This window comes from Tachypleus tridentatus, chromosome 2, assembly GCF_004210375.1.
Source record: "Tachypleus tridentatus isolate NWPU-2018 chromosome 2, ASM421037v1, whole genome shotgun sequence".
Taxonomy (NCBI): domain Eukaryota; kingdom Metazoa; phylum Arthropoda; class Merostomata; order Xiphosura; family Limulidae; genus Tachypleus; species Tachypleus tridentatus.
In genome coordinates, this window is record NC_134826.1 from 83,011,825 (window position 1) to 83,030,475 (window position 18,651).

Sequence of the window (18,651 nt, forward strand, 5' to 3'; positions counted from 1 at the left end):
TAAGAAACTTGCTATTAGTTGTTATTTTGAGAGCTTTCTTGTTTGAATATCAAAGTAGAACTGTTTTGATCGAATAAGATATTTTATTATAATTTTCAATTTGGAAAGAATGTACAGCTTTAAATATATATATGTATTAACAACTACCTTATCTTTTGTAAGCGTGGTTATTAAACTAGGTTTAAATATAAACATTCCTATCTGGTTTGACCATCGAGAAGGGCTCTTTATAAACATTAACATCACACACATTTAATATATAACGCCCTTCTAGGTCAGTTTCAATACGGAGGTGGTTAAAGCGTTGGACTCAAAATCTGAGAGTTCGAATCCTGCTCCTAACAAACATGTTCGCCCTTTCAGCCGCGGAAGCATTATAATGTGTTGGTCAATCCCACTATTCCTCGGTGAAAGATTAGCCCAAGAGTTGGAGGTGGGTGGTGATGACTAGCTGCCTTACCTCTTGTTTTACACTGCTAAATTAGGGAAGGTTAGCTAAAGTCAACAAACAAACATGCGAAGAGCACTTTTTACTTTATAAGACAAAGATAACCAGATATTGTAATAACTTTTATTTAGTAGCAGCATAACAAAATACAATGTCATAATTAGATATTATTACTCGCTTAATTTATCACTAGAATTTATTCAATTTTCATATAATGCAGCCTGCCTCACCTCTGATTGAATATTACGTGGTATCTGTGTGTACTTAGCCTAGAATATTAGTTTTATAACAGAATACAATACATTCTTAATATCTGAGTATAACACCTATTGTCGTATCATTATTTACGATATAGGTGGATACTAATTAATAGGATGGCGTAAAGTAACGCACAATTTTAATTGATTCGATTATGTAATCGATAATCAATCATTTGTGTCACTTTAACTTTAAACAATAAAAACGGACAACAAACATAACGAAAAATGAATTGATGAAAATCGTGTTGTACTTATGGAAAATCGTTGTTCCAAAGCATTACTGGAAGCTACATTTGTTTTGAAAGAGTGAAAACTTTTTGTGTTTGATATATTTAAATGCTCAATAAACGAAACTGTACACATGCAGGGATGAGCCGATATCCAATAAATGAAGCCGAACACATGCATGATGGATTATAGCGAAACCTCTTTCCGTTATTGTACTTCTCACTACATCCCTTACCCATACCAACGGCCCCAGCGTGGACAGGTAGTTAAGTCACTCGACTCGTAATTTGAGAGTCGCGGGTTCGACCAAACATGCTCGCCCTTCCAGCGGTAGGGTCGTTATAATGGTACGTTCAATCACACTATTCGTTGGTGAAAAAGTAGTCCAACAGTTGGACTTTTAATCAGCGTGTTTATGGAATCAAATTTAAATAAAATTACCTACCATTCGATTCCTCAGATTCGCAACGTCACTTATTCGACGAGAGAAACTATAACGAGATATGGTACCTTAATAGATAGGAAATTAGCCTGCTCTGAGATAAAGATATTAGATTAATGATAGTTAGTTAGTCTGTTGTAATTTTCTTAGTGTAAAGCAACACTATGGAGAGAATGTGCACCGCGAGGAATCAAACCCTGGATTTTTGAGTTGGCAAGTCCACAAACGTACGCTGATCCATCTGAAGAGAGAGGACAAAATAATTGGAATAAAAATTAAGAAAAAGAAAAATCTGATCATCTAGGGCTCTAGGCTTACCAAAAATAACACATTTTAGTACATATTTCCGTAACTTGTTTGCCATTTTATTTTAACTATTTTGTACTGTCGTTCCAGCGTCTGCGAAAATAAGAGCAACCGATTCCAGCAAGATGTGACGTAATAAACAAAACCATCTGGAGTTAGAAGACCGTGTTCGTATCGTAATCCATGACTTCTTATAGAGAATGCAGTGGGCTATCAATACAATGATAGCAATAAACACCACAAACAACCCCACTCGAAACCGCTTTCATGGCGCGAGAAATAAGCTAATCCCCAAAGAAATATCTCAAAAGCCACAAGCATCTGTAAAGACATTCCTGGGATGGGCACTTTCCCGTTAACCCTTTCCCCGCCGTTCCTTGGTTCCCAGTGTAGGGCTTAACCCTTTCATACGTGGTATTGAGGAACAGTCAATCAAGCGTAGTACAGGCTTATCTCTGAATTTGACAATACGATTACGTTCTTTCACCTGTAAATGTACATAGGATATTTTAACTTTTTATATCGTATGAGAATGATTGCTCGTGTACACACGGCGGGTTCGCTTCTTTTGTCTGTGTCATTATAGTCACGTGACCATAAGCTTTTCTCGAGAAGAAATGAACTTTTATTTTCTGCTTCCTTTCACTGGTGAAAATAATCTGATTTTATTTTAAAGTCCTTCTGCTCAGGCAAAATACACATTTTTATTAACCGACAGCAAACAGCTTTTAATCCACTTAGAATAAATAAACTGGGCATTATTTATTAACCGTTCTGAAAAAGTAAGATAACCTAATCAGTCAAAGTAATGACATCTATCGGATCGGATGTACTAATGTAAGTCAGGAGTACTAGTAACAAACGGATTTACTGGTATGAGTCAGATGACCTGGTGTAAGTCAGGTGAACTGTTGTAAGTCAGATGAACTGTTGTACGTCAGATGTACGGGTGGAGTATGAAACTGTATCTTGAGTGTAGTATCCTTGTTCTAAACATGAGTTTCTTTCCCTTATCATGTGACATCTCACAAACTCATTAGAAATACAAGAAACAAATGGCCTATAAAAGTGTTATAGCAACAAAACTATGAAACAACCATCACCACTAACAGAAAAACGGTCGTGTTGCTCGAGTTACCTTTGTCACTGCTGGAAGTTCAGTTACAAATGGTGGTGGCAAAAAGACTCAGTCTCACGTTTCCTTCTCGATAAAGTTTGCAGTCTTCTAGTATTTGTATATTTGATGTAGCAAGTCCGTAGGTTTACAAAGTGTTTGAACTGAATAAGTGAAAATTAAGTAAAGGTGAAATAAGTGCAGTAAAGTTTGAGAAAGTAAAAACTTGTAAAGAAACGTATGATTTTTACATCGTTATAACATTTTAATTATTACTTTTCTAGCCCATTTATAAATAGATTTACTTTGTCACAGATGGCCGTTCAGGTGTGATCTGGAAAAGAAAAGAAAAAAAAACTGAAATGGAAACTGAAACCTAACATGAGTTTAGCGACAACCTACACTGTTTCTTAGATACGTGAGACCAGGTACGGTAGACAATTATTTTTCATGATATATTGAAAGTAAACTAATAAAGAAAAGACATATAACAATAATTCGAAGAAGTTTCTGTATAGTATACACATTAATGACCTTTCAACCGTCTTCTACTGTTCAACCAATCGTTAGAGAAATACACGAATAGGCGCCATAGTTTATTTTAGCTTTTGTTTCCGGAAGAAGGCGTGGGAAACAGTAGTTAATCTTACACACCAGACATGACTCGTTCAGTTGACTCTATGCGTCATTACTAATGTGTGTGCGTAATGAGATGACTTCAGGGATCGAATGTGTTAACAGTCGTATTTATGTTTTGTGACAAGAAGATATTCTGGTGTTTCTGGTTCATTATTTTGCCTTTTTTAACGTGTAATCTTTGAAAATGTAGAGTGTGTTCGACGTTAACGAATAACACAAATATTAAAATAAGGAAAATGGTTTATATAAAAGTGACTTTTGTCTGATCATTCAAAATAATTTATAATCAGTAAAAAAGGAGCAACTGACAACTAGCCTTCTAAACTAAACACATTCTTAAATAGCATCAAACTACTCGGTCGAGACTGTATAACAGAACTGTATATTACCCCATAATCTTACAACCTTTGTCCATATACTAACACATAACACCAGAACTATATACAGCCCTATTATCTTATAACCTTCAGTCCATATATTAACACATAACACCAGAACCATATACAGCCCTATAATACAATAACGTTCAGACTATATACTGGTATATAACATTAGAACTATATGCAGCCGTATGATACAATAATCTTCAGACTATACATTAGCACATAACACCAGAACTATATACTACCCTGTAATACAATAACTTTCACACAATATACTAACATATAACACCAGAACTATATACTACCCTATAATACAATAACTTTCACACAATATACTAACATATAACACCAGAACTATATATTACCCTATAATATCATAACCTTCAGACTATATATTGACATATAACACAAGAACTATATTCAGCCCTATAATACAATAACCTTCAGACAATATACTAACATATGACACCAGATATATATACTACCCTATAATACAATAGCCTTCAGACTATATTTTAACACAAAACATCAGAACTATATACTACTCTATAATACAATAACCTTCAGACTATATACTGGTATATAACATTAGAACTATATGCAGCCCCATAATACAATAATCTTCAGATGATATCTTACCTCAAAACACCAGAAATATATACTACCCTATAATACAACAGCCTTCAGACTATATATTAACACATAACACCAGAACTATATACTACCCTATAATACAATAACTTTCACACAATATACTAACATATAACACCAGAACTATATACTACCCTATAATACAATAACTTTCACACAATATACTAACATATAACACCAGAACTATATACTACCCTATAATACAATAGCCTTCAGACTATATACTGGTATATAACATTAGAACTATATGCAGTTGTATAATACAATAGCCTTCAGACTATATACTGGTATATAACATTAGAACTATATGCAGCCGTATAATACAATAATCTTCAGACTATACATTAACACATAACACCAGAACTATATACTACCCTATAATACAATAGCCTGCAAACTATATTTTAACACAAAACATCAGAACTATATGCTACCCTATAATACAATAACCTTCAGACTATATTTTAACACAAAACATCCGAACTATATACTACCCTATAATACAATAGCCTTCAGACTATATTTTAACACAAAACATCAAAACTATATACTACCCTATAATACAATAGCCTTCAGAAAATACACTAACATATAACACCAGAATTATATACTACCCTATAATACAATAGCCTTCAGACTATATTTTAACACAAAACATCAGAACTATATGCTACCCTATAATACAATAGCCTTCAGACTATATTTTAACACAAAACATCAGAACTATATACTACCCTATAATACAATGACCTTCAGACTATATACTGGTATATAACATTAGAACTATATGCAGCCCTATAATACAATAATCTTCAGACGATATCTTACCTCAAAACACCAGAAATATATACTACCCTATAATACAACAGCCTTCAGACTATATATTAACACATAACACCAGAACTATATACTACCCTATAATACAATAACTTTCACACAATATACTAACATATAACACCAGAACTATATACTACCCTATAATACAATAGCCTTCAAACTATATTTTAACACAAAACATCAGAACTATACACTACCCTATAATACAATAGCCTTCAGACTATATACTGGTATATAACATTAGAACTATATGCAGCCCCATCACACAATAATCTTCAGATGATATCTTACCTCAAAACACCAGAAATATATACTACCCTATAATACAACAGCCTTCAGACTATATTTTAACACAAAACATCAGAATTATTCACTACCCTATAATACAATAGCCTTCAGACTATATACTGGTATATAACATTAGAACTATATGCAGCCGTATAATACAATAATCTTCAGACTATACATTAGCACATAACACCAGAACTATATACTACCCTATAATACAATAACTTTCACACAATATACTAACATATAACACCAGAACTATATATTACCCTATAATACAATAGCCTTCAGACTATATTTTAACACAAAACATCAGAACTATATGCTACTCTATAATTCAATAGCCTTCAGACTATATTTTAACACAAAACATCCGAACTATATACTACCCTATAATACAATAGCCTTCAGACTATATTTTAACACAAAACATGAAAACTATATACTACCCTATAATACAATAGCCTTCAGAAAATACACTAACATATAACACCAGAATTATATACTACCCTATAATACAATAGCCTTCAGACTATATTTTAACACAAAACATCAGAACTATATGCTACCCTACAATACAATAGCCTTCAGACTATATTTTAACATAAAACATCAGAACTATATACTACCCTATAATACAATAACCTTCAGACTATATACTGGTATATAACATTAGAACTATATGCAGCCCTATAATACAATAATCTTCAGACGATATCTTACCTCAAAACACCAGAAATATATACTACCCTATAATACAACAGCCTTCAGACTATATATTAACACATAACACCAGAACTATATACTACCCTATAATACAATAACTTTCACACAATATACTAACATATAACACCAGAACTATATACTACCCTATAATACAATAGCCTTCAAACTATATTTTAACACAAAACATCAGAACTATACACTACCCTATAATACAATAGCCTTCAGACTATATACTGGTATATAACATTAGAACTATATGCAGCCCCATAATACAATAATCTTCAGATGATATCTTACCTCAAAACACCAGAAATATATACTACCCTATAATACAACAGCCTTCAGACTATATTTTAACACAAAACATCAGAATTATTCACTACCCTATAATACAATAGCCTTCAGACTATATACTGGTATATAACATTAGAACTATATGCAGCCGTATAATGCAATAATCTTCAGACTATACATTAGCACATAACACCAGAACTATATACTACCCTATAATACAATAACTTTCACACAATATACTAACATATAACACCAGAACTATATATTACCCTATAATACAATAGCCTTCAGACTATATTTTAACACAAAACATCAGAACTATATGCTACTCTATAATACAATAGCCTTCAGACTATATTTTAACACAAAACATCCGAACTATATACTACCCTATAATACAATAGCCTTCAGACTATATTTTAACACAAAACATCAAAACTATATACTACCTTACAATACAATAACCTTCAGACTATATACTGGTATATAACATTAGAACTATATGTAGCCCTATACTACAATAATCGTCAGACGATATCTTACCTCAAAACACCAGAAATATATACTACCCTATAATACAATAACTTTCACACAATATACTAACATATAACACCAGAACTATATACTACCCTATAATACAACAGCCTTCAGACTATATATTAACACATAACACCAGAACTATATACTACCCTATAATACAACAGCCTTCAAACTATGTACTAGTAAATAACATTAGAACTATCTGCAGCTCAATAATCTTATAACCTTCAGCCCATATACTAACACATAACACCAGAACCATATACAGCCCTATAATATCATAGCCTTCAGACTATATATTGACATATAACACAAGAACTATATTCAGCCCTATAATACAATAACCTTCAGACAATATACTAACATATGACACCAGATCTATATACTACCCTATAATACAATAGCCTTTAGACTATATTCTAACACAAAATATCAGAACTGTATACTACCCTATAATACAATAGTTTTCAGACTATATTTTAACACATAACACCAGAACTATATACTGCCCTATAATACAACAGCCTTCAAACTATGTACTAGTAAATAACATTAGAACTATCTGCAGCTCAATAATCTTATAACCTTCAGCCCATATACTAACACATAACACCAGAACCATATACAGCCCTATAATATCATAGCCTTCAGACTATATATTGACATATAACACAAGAACTATATTCAGCCCTATAATACAATAACCTTCAGACAATATACTAACATATGACACCAGATCTATATACTACCCTATAATACAATAGCCTTTAGACTATATTCTAACACATAACACCAGAATTATATACAGATTTTATATTATGAAATCACAATCTCTTTGTCCAATATTTTTCTCGGAAATTTTGAACCGTCATAAATAGATATGTCGTTATTTTACACAGTATTTAGACATGAATATTCTTTACACATTACATGAAACTGAGCAACAGTAACTGAAAATGTTCGTATTGCCTATACAGGAAGGAAAACCAACTGTAATATAATGAGCTTTGTTTGGTAGTTAGGGTACTCACCCTGTGACCTACGAGTCGCGGGTTCGAAACCCATGACCTATCGTGCTCGTTCCTTTATCCGTGGGGGCGTTATAATAGTACGATCAATCCCATTATTTGACCTGTTTATCTGGTCATCCATAGCACACCTGAAGTAACTGGAGAAAGAAACGACTATTCACGTTATTCTATACAAATACACATTGGTAACGTCGCAGAAATAAAATGTTGGAATTTTCACAACAAAAACTATCGTTCTGGTACACAAGATGTATTACAGAAACCAATACGAGAAGTGAAGTGTGCTTTGGTCTGGACAACATAACGAAGGAACGTTTCTCAGGGAAATTTCGCAGCAGGGCTATTGTCAATATGCATGATCGTCAGATACAGTATGACTTGACGTGCCACAATTGACTGTAACGACGTGGTGAGGTTTCAGAATCGTTTTAATATACGTTACTCAACCTCTGTATAAGTTGTAAGATGTGGACACAATAGTACCATTTCGTAGGGTTTAAAGTTCGGAACATCTACCAGTACTTGTTATTTGTTGTCACCTCGAGTGTATATTGTGTGAAATGACATTTGAGTCATTGTTCCCTTGGACATGTCTTTTGATCTCTCGAGCGTGTTCTTTGATCCATTTGACGTAATCTTTGGATCTTTGAGCTCTTCTATTACAATTACAAGTGAGTAGTTTTGTGCCTTGATGCAAATAGACTGTGTCTCATTAGATATTTTATAAAATAAACACTGTTTTTAAGATTCTGTAAGCTTACACGACCTCCGGTTGTGGCTAAGAACATCCGACACATCCTTAGAGCAGGTAACCTATGATTGCAGTGAAAAAGGATCTTTAGGAAGCTTTGTTTACTTACATATTAGTCTCTTTTGTTTAGCTTCCGGTATGGCGTTGTTATTGGTTTGAAAGTAATTGTCATTGAAAAACTGAAACATTTGTAACCAATAATACTAAGCTATAATAATTTACTGGCTGCCATTCGTCCGATGGTTGTACGCGTTAGTAAAATATTCAGACATCTTCACTGAGGTGTAGTCATGGTCACTAACGAGATCGAGTAACTTAAACTGTGGGACTTTGTCAGAGGGTTAATTACAATAATAATACTTCAGTGTTATAATACTTTTAAAAGATATTTCTTGATCGTTCATCGTGCTTAGCTTGATTTTCTCTTTCCAAAATGTAATATAACGATACATAAGGATAAACATGTTAGGGTAAATGCAACTAATGACCAACACCAACGGCAAACTCTTTGGAAACAGTCTTCTGATCTAATAGTCGAATCCGATCGTCGGTTTATAAAACGGAGCAGCAAAGCACAAAATCCAATTGGGATTCCATTGGAAATTCGATGTGCCCACTGGGATGTTACGTTTCCAGTCTCTTCAGCCACATTGATGTTGTTTCAGAGGTGTGGCTTGAAGCTGGTGGGTCTTCATTAACTTAAAACTTGTTATCTTATTCACTGTGCTCCAGGTTTATGATCACAGCGATTTCGGGGTAAGTAGATTATCCTTTATAACCACAGCCTTTACTTTGCGCATGAGATCATTGTTGCTGTAACCCTAAATGTTCTAGTGTACGAGTGTTTCCGCTTCCACAAAAATTATTTGCTGCTTTCTTCTCGAAGTTCATATCTTTGAGCTCTACATCATTAAACGATTTTGTTACAGAAATATTCTTCCTTGGAAAGATTTTTGAAATTTTTAAGTGGTGTCGTGGATGACATATGTTGTGATACCCCACTACGCTAACAGAGGAATCTTTATTATAAAGCTCATAGCATATACCACATAATTAATAACTTATAGCTCCCATAACATAACTAATTTTCAGACATAAGAATAAACTGGGATCATTTGTTAATGTTTCACAACAACCTGGTCTCACTAGTGAAACTTTCCTCAGGTGACATTTTACTGATTCTACCATCATGCTTTGCGCGGCAAAACAAATGCTGTGGAATTATATATTTTCTGCAGAATGTTTACTAGGAGGAAACACGGGCCTGAGATGTAGGTTTCTTTTAGTTCATTGAACAGTTATGTTTCTTTGTAAGAAAGCATAATGTACATATTTTCCGAGCGAAATTTTCACGTAAGTCAAACACAAATTTATGAATTGTACTTTGTATCTATATCCAGTAGAGTAACAAATAACCAGAAGTACAATGTAGGCTTAACGTTAGAACTAAATAGCGATTCTAGTAATATTAGCTTAAAACATGTTAAGAGCACTGGCACTGCAATAGAGTGTGCAACAACAAGATAAAATAACAAAAGTATTCTAACATTATGTCTATATACACTCAGTCGTGTGGTATCAAGTATATACCAATAGAAAAAAAGCCAAAAAACACACCTTTCTCACGTGATTTAACTGAGATAACATAGATGGCACTGCTGTAAACATGTGACGTCACACTAAGCGTGATGATAAAAACAGCTAAACAATATCGAAACGTTTGAAGGCAAGTAGAGAAACGTTACATTTCACTAGATAAATACTAGGTTATTCCATGGAAAACAGAGCTTTGAAAAATCAGACAACTTATGTTTCGGCTTAAAACTATTCTCAAAACACTAAAAACGGTGGACCTCTATGTAATTAAACAGAATGTTAGTGTTAAGGATGCGATATTTAAATGTTATTTTCTCTAAAACATTAATACTTAACACCCAGGATACGCAAGGTTTTACACATACAAACATTTTGATGATGCTTAATTTCTTAAAAATATATTCTGTATAATCTCAGATAACTCATCAGTACAATGTGCATAGTGTCCGAAAAATCATCAGTACAATGTGCATAATGTCCGAAATCATCAGTACAATGTGCATAGTGTCCGAAAAATCATCAGTACAATGTGCATAATGTCCGAAAAATCATCAGTAGAATGTGCATGTCGTCAGACAACTCATCAACACAGTGTGCATGTCATCAGACAAGATAACATCGTAATGTACACATCATCTGAGAACATAATAACACGCCTTTTTGTAGAGTTTTGTGGTTGACGCTCACCAATAAATCCACAAAGGTTTGGAATTTGTTTACACTTAATTTATGTATTTGTGATATCTCTACAAACACCTCAACTTGTGATATCCTGGCCCACCATGGCCAGGTGGTTAGGTCACTCGACTAGCAATCCGAGGGTCAGGGGTTCGAATCCCCGTCATACCAAACATGCTCGCATTTTCAGCCGTGGGGCGTTATAATGTGACGATCAATCCCACTATTCATTTGTAACAAGAGTAGCCCAACAGTTGGCGGTAGGTGGTGATGACTAGCTGCCTTACACTGCTAAATTAGGGACGGTTAGCGCAAATAGCCCTCGTGTAGCTTTGCGCAAAATTCAAACCAAATCTGATATCCAAAGTAAGTAGCAGTTTTCACTTTTTTCCCAAACAACAAAAATCTCATCACAGTCTTTATTCGACAGGACTGAAACATCAACGTTTTATAAATAAAATAGTGATATAATGTGAGCTAATTGCGTTATTAAAAGTCTGAACGAACGTATGTTATAGTCAGGACAGTGAAAAACTGTTTTTATTGTAACGTGCAAAGTAGAATAGTACACCAATACAGAGTTACAAACAGCCTTTACAATGAAATGATGTATTACACGTCTTCTTAATTCATCATTCTCGACTATTCACATCACTCTGGCTCATCTACCGCCTCTCTGCCACTATTACGTTTAGCTCGTTCGTATGTGCATATATAAAAATTATCAGTGGGCGTCCTAAGATTAGAACCTGTAATACACGATGTTTCATGTGTGCATTGTTTAATGCTGTAATATAGCTGTTTTTTTTTTTCTTTTCCTACAAAGTGGTCCGTTAAGGATTCGTATTTCATTCGTTAAATTCGTTTACTAGTATTGTATTTATGTGATGTGTAAATAAATATTCAAAATTCACTTATTCTATTCGGCACGATTAATGCAAATTGAAGCTTGATTTGATTCTATCGTTTAAGCACGAGTTTTGTTTATTTGTGCTTAAACACAAAGCTGCAGAATGGACTGTCTGTTCGCTACAGGCAACAAAACGTTATAAGCCCATAGACTTATCGCTGAACCAGTAAGGAAGGGGGGGGGTCTCTAAGTACAAGAACCATCATATAGAAATCTAATGTGCATTTATAATGACTACAACCATATAGTTTTGGAACATTTATTCTGATACCCCGCTAATTCAAACAGCAACCATAACTACTGTTACTAAAGCAACACCTACAAAAAGAAATTCCTTCGATAGACTAGTGAAGAAATCAACCATTCAAACTGATATTCATTTATATTATTTTATTTCTCCCTCATTTAAATAACCATTGAAATCAAACCAAAAACATATTTAGGTCCATATATTTTTATTAGAGCTCACCTTAAGATAAGTTTAAAGTTTTTCCTACCAGTTACGAGAAGCGTCCATTTCGCCCAGTAAGGGTCCCCCAGTGGCACAGCGGTATGTGTTTAGAAACCTGATTTTGATACCCGTGGTGGGCAGAGCACAGATTGCCTATTGTGTATCTTTGTGGTTAACTTCAAAGGAACAAATACGCCTGGTGATCAACTGATTTACAGCTCCTAGTTAATAAAGGAGAACGACACCTTGTGGAAGAATAAAACAATTTGTGAAAGTTCATAGTCTGTAAAAACATTGCATATTTATTTCTAGGAATCTATACAAGGGAATTTTATCAAAAACTATAGTTAGAACGTGAGGACAAAAATAGGTTATCCTTGTCGGACAAGCCAGTGGACCACTTTTGATGATGTAAGTGGTTAAGATGCGTTTTCACTGTCATCTATTTCTCAGAAGTTTTGTGGAGATCACTGTGGTTCATATGAACATTTTAGAATGGCACAAACTAATACGTAATTCATAACATATACACTTATATCTTGTCAAGCACTGTTGTTGCTTTTTTGTGACAAAGGTTCAATTTATAACAAAGCACAAAGCAACACATGGGTAAGAAAACCCGATTTTTATCGCTGTGCCACTAAAGGACTTCTTACAAGAAAGAGAAAATACAACTCCAACACATAACCTAAGTTTATTTAATCAGATTTTGTAGCAGTTTACCAAGAACAAGTAACTGTTTAATTTATATCATGCCACTCGAGCTTATAACATTAAAATCCAGAGTTCGATTCCCTATAGTGGACGTAGCAGATAGCCCAACGTGTCTCTACTCTAGAAAAACATGTATAATATTAATTCACTCTGCCCCCAAGTGGCGCAGTGGGGCGTCTGAAAGGTTTCGATACTTCTGGTTGGCACAGTACAGATAGCCTACTGTGTAACTTGGTACTTAAAAACAAAGAAGCGAAATCTCTTATTCCAAAAATCAGTTTACAATACGTTTGAAGAGTAGATTTTATAGATAGGCGTTTAATAAAATTATAAAAATCCCAGTCTAATACGAGCACAACCTTAGTATAACGTGAGACGTACTGTCAGAAAGGATATTTGTTTTATTACTTGCTGCTAAGGTAACCAAAAAACGTGATATAAAACTAACAAAACAATTTAAACTTGTTAAAGATATGATGTACTTAATCTAAATTTATCTGATTTAACCATACATAAAGCTAAATAACATTGTATAATCATAATCAGAATCGAATTATTTTCACTTCTCATAATTCTTGTCAAAACTTGATTTTTTTCTTCAAAACTTGACAAATTCTCAGATAGAAAATTTTTTTTTAATTGTTCAAGTGAAATCACAAAATGATGAACCTTGAATACAGTAAACAAAATATCATTGTCGTGATATGGGTTTGAAAGACATTTTAAAAGTGTCGTGTGAAGAGAATAGAATAATTAGACATTCGTGATATAATCCCGTACCCGTTTACGCTCTCGTTCTTAACACATGTGCCGGGCAACGTTCAGTTGCAAACTCTCTCTTTGTTAACCTGAAGATGACATAAGAAGGTCGAAACGTTGTTCTTTGCTTTATTAGTAAAAGTATTAATACCCACACCAACCATCCTGAGGACATTTTTATTTCACATGGGTTTCTCGTCATCGGGAATAATTAGACATTGTTCGTATTAGCTGGAAATGAAAATATGTTTTACTGTTTTTATTTACAGCTTGTATTGTACTGTTATTTAATCTTGACGTTAAAACTTTGCGTTTAAAAGTAAATATTTATTAGACAGAGGAGTACATTAAATGTTACTTTAACTTGTTTTATAATGATCACACTCAGATACAAGTCGGTTAGCGAGACGAAAAGTACGTTTCTATTTTTCCCATGCACATTTAATATGCTTACAACAGAAATCTTTAGTGGTTTCGAATGTTTTGTAACGAAAATAAAATGACAAAAAAGGAAGAATAGGTCAAAACTCTATGAACACAGATGGCAACAGAACTGCTTTCATGCTCGCGAGGAACAAATTAGGCTAAGTAATGCAACTTCCCGCTGTGCCTCTGTCAACAAGCTAGCACGCCCTCTGATGGTAGATGATGGATCGCGATGAGTTGGCGTTGGCTTGACCGATTACGGACAATAATGTTTTTTGGGGGACAGGACGCTCAAGGTGAAAAAATTTGGGATTTGTCGAAAAATTCAAAACGGCTTGACCTGGTAAAACTATAGAACTATAGTGAGTGTTTTAAAACTAAATTTTAAATATATTGACTGATTCTAAGTATTACTAAGAAATCTACTGTTACACACAGGCATATATTGTTTGTTTGTAACAAAGCACACTTTACACAATGGGCTATCTGTGCTATGCCTACCATGGGTGCGAAAACCTGGTTTTTAACATTATAGGTGCGCAGTGCTGTGCTATTGGTGAGCCACAAGTATAAATATATATACATTTACCTGTATATAAATATAATAGTACCGTCTGTTGTGTGTCCACGTCCTGCGATTTGGTATGGAGGTTCATTAGGTGCATGGAAAGATACACAGACATTTTCAGTTTCACATTTTGTGCTTTGCAGTTATTATGGGCGTGTCTTGCAATTACATATAAGGGAAGCAGCTTTTCATGTTCTAAGATAACCTTTGATTAATCGTGAACTTACATACCTTCCGTACAGAGCACGGGTACTCCAGCTAACATAGTAATAGTTAAGGCACTCGACTCGTAATCCGAGGGAGGTGGGTTCGAATCTCCATCACACCAAACATGCTCGCCCTTTCAGCCGTGGGAGCATTATAATATGACGACCAATCTTACTATTCATTGGTAAAAGAGTAGCCCAAGAGTTGGCGGTGGGTGGTGATGACTAGTTGGCTTCCTTGTAGTCTTACACTGCTAAATTAGAGATGGCTTAGCACAGATAGCCCTCGTGTAGCTTTGCGCGAAGTTTAAAACAAATCGAATCAATTTATGTTAAAGTACGTAGACCTCTGGTGCGTTATGTCAGAAACTATTGACGTATTAATAAGAATGTCTCATAATTTCGAGACGACGTTACGGGTTCCATACTAAGTTCTTTTTTGTCAGGTGTAAAAAAGGACACGCCGTAAAAACCGAAACAACGTCGCGAAACTAAGGACGTAGAAGATAATCCATCACAATTCTACGTTTTTTTTTTGTTTTGTTTCTCTAAATTAACGTCAATCAATAACATTCAGAAATAGGGTATCCCTTCGGTGGAACAACGTTAAATTTACGGATTTATAACGTTAAAATCCGTGGTTCGATTCATTGCGGTGAACATAATAGATAGCTTAATGTAACACTGTTAAAAAAAAATAAATGGGGAAGGTTCATCCATTCCAGGGGAATTATAAAGTAAATAGTCTTAATGTTTCTTATAACGTGAAAGTTATTCGCGACCAATGAATTTTAAATTTTATGATTTTATGCGCTACTTTATAGGAGCGCGTGTTACTAAACGTTATTTTTAAAAGTAAAATGTGGACATTTAACCTGTTGTTTCAAAGCATACACTACACAGATGACGATCACATGCTTTCTCTTAGAGTGCTCCGTTTGGGTAACAACTTCACGGATTACGTTCTCAAGAAAACCTTCAAAAAGCCTCAGGTTTCTCCGTAGATGAAACCCGAAGAGCGCTTCACGCCGTCTGTGCCAGCGAAACGCCTGATGGCTGAGCAACAAAATAATTTCGATTAAAATATACGAAAACAAACTCGGATGAATGTTTTTTCAAGTATCTCGTAACAGGAAAAACAGGATGACATTCAGAAAATCCACAGCTTATTGCAGGCCAACAGAATGTTTCTTTTTGTTTTAATTTCACGCAAAGCTACACATCTGTGCTAGCCATCCCTAATTTAGCAGTGTAAGACTAGAGGGAAGGCAGCTAGTCATCATCACCCACCGCAAACTCTTGGGCTACTCTTTTATCAAAGGATAGTGGGATTGGCTGTAACATTATAACTCTTCTGCGAATGAAAGGACGAGAATATTTGGTGTGACGGGGATTCGAACACGCCACCCTCAGATTGCGATTCGAGCGCCCGGAACCGTCTAGTTATGCTGGGTCTATTTGAAAGTATCAAATGATTGTGGTTTTTGGTTTTCTGAATCTCACAGTGTTCACTAGTCCAAAATAAAGTTCATTGTTTGTTGTCGTTTAAATGAGTGTCGCAAGTTTTTATACAATGTGGACTGGCATGGGCTGGTTGTTAGGACGCGGATCGAATTATAATATTACAGTCAATCCCACTGTTCTTCGGTAAAACAGTAACCCGAGAATTACTGGAGGGGAGAGAGTTGTCGACTGATTACCTTCACTGCTAAATTAGGGACGGCTACCCGAAGTGGAGGTGGACCCGACCAGGTAAAATCTGTTTGAAAACCACCGATGATGCATTAGTATTTAGAATGTTTCATCAGTCGTTAGCGGCAGTCAAAGGAGAAATCAAACTCAAAACGTGATATCAGTTTCTACATGAAGCATAACAAACACGTGTAATCGTAATTTAATTAATTATTATTCAACTATTAATATTATACGTATGAATATGACCAAGTCGGACTATTTTTTTAAGAAGTAATAATAGCTTAGATGTAAACTGTGAAAGCAGCTAGATGACACTACTCACTGCCTACTCTTGGGCTACTCTTTTATTAACGAATAATGGGATAGACTGTTACATTATAATGCCCTCATGGCTGAAAGAGCGAGTATGTTTGGTGTGACGGGGATTCGAACATGTGACCCCTAAATCGCGAGACGAGTGCCTTAACCACCAAGCCCCACCAGGCCCGTGATAATAAAGATTGTCAACACGTGTTACACTTATATTTCGTTTTTACTGATACGACATCGTATTTCTGTATTAATACAGAAGTCCCTTTTATAGCACGAAATAAGTGGCAGTAAGCTAATTAGTCAGTTTGGTTGATCAGACTGTGTAGCGGCCCGGCATGACCAAGCGTGTTAAGGCGTGCAACTCGTAATCTGAGGGTCGCGGGTTCGCATCCCGGTCACGCCAAACATGCTGGCCCTTTCAGCTGTGGGGGCGTTATAATGTTACGGTCAATCCCACTATTCGTCTTACACTGCTAAATTAGGGACAGCTAGCACAGATAGCCCTCGAGTAGTTTTGTGCAAAATTCAAAAACAAACTGTGTAACACAAATTTTGTTCCTGAATAGTATGTGTTATTTCTTAATTGCTTATGTTGTAAAAATACAGAAAATGGCCATTTCCCTTCAACCTTTGCTTTTGTGGCCTGGATAATGAAATTTAGAAATTAACTTATTTTCTATGTAAAAATGGGCAAATTTGCACATTTTCATTTACATAAAGTCTGAATAAAACAACATATGAATCAAGATTTACGTGTATTTATACTAAAGTTGAACAAAAATGTTTGGAAGTGAGTAATTTTTCGAGATTTGCGACTGTAATGTAAATCACTTTCACGAATCAGCCCCAAATATAGTCTTCCATTATGTTTTCGTTATACGCTCCTAAGTTTGAAGAGAAAAACTTTTCCATTTACTTTAGGCATCAGCAATTGTGAAATAACACTTTCTGCCCAGGAACAAGGAAAAGTAAAAATGTTTGCTACATAGTGTTATTTTAAATGAAAAACCACATTGAGCTGTCTGTGTGTCCACCGAGAGGAATCGAACTCTGGAGTTTTGTTTTGTATGTAATTTCATAAAATAACTGTTAACCCGTCAGATGACGCAAGCAAAAGATATATTCAAGTACGCACACTTTGTTATCCTGCTGATCACATATACTTTCTAATAAGTATAACATCTTTCTTTGGACCTTTCATTGTAAGTTATTTTTCGTTCATGTCTGAAACAAACACACGAAACATCAATTTTAGTAACTACACTCTCACTTGTCCGGCTATTTAAATATACATTTGTGAAATGAACTGAGTGATAGGCCTGATTTAAGGATATTAACTTGTTAGTATTATAATTTATCTCGGACGAGCCTCCAATTTAGCATACTACTTATTTCAGT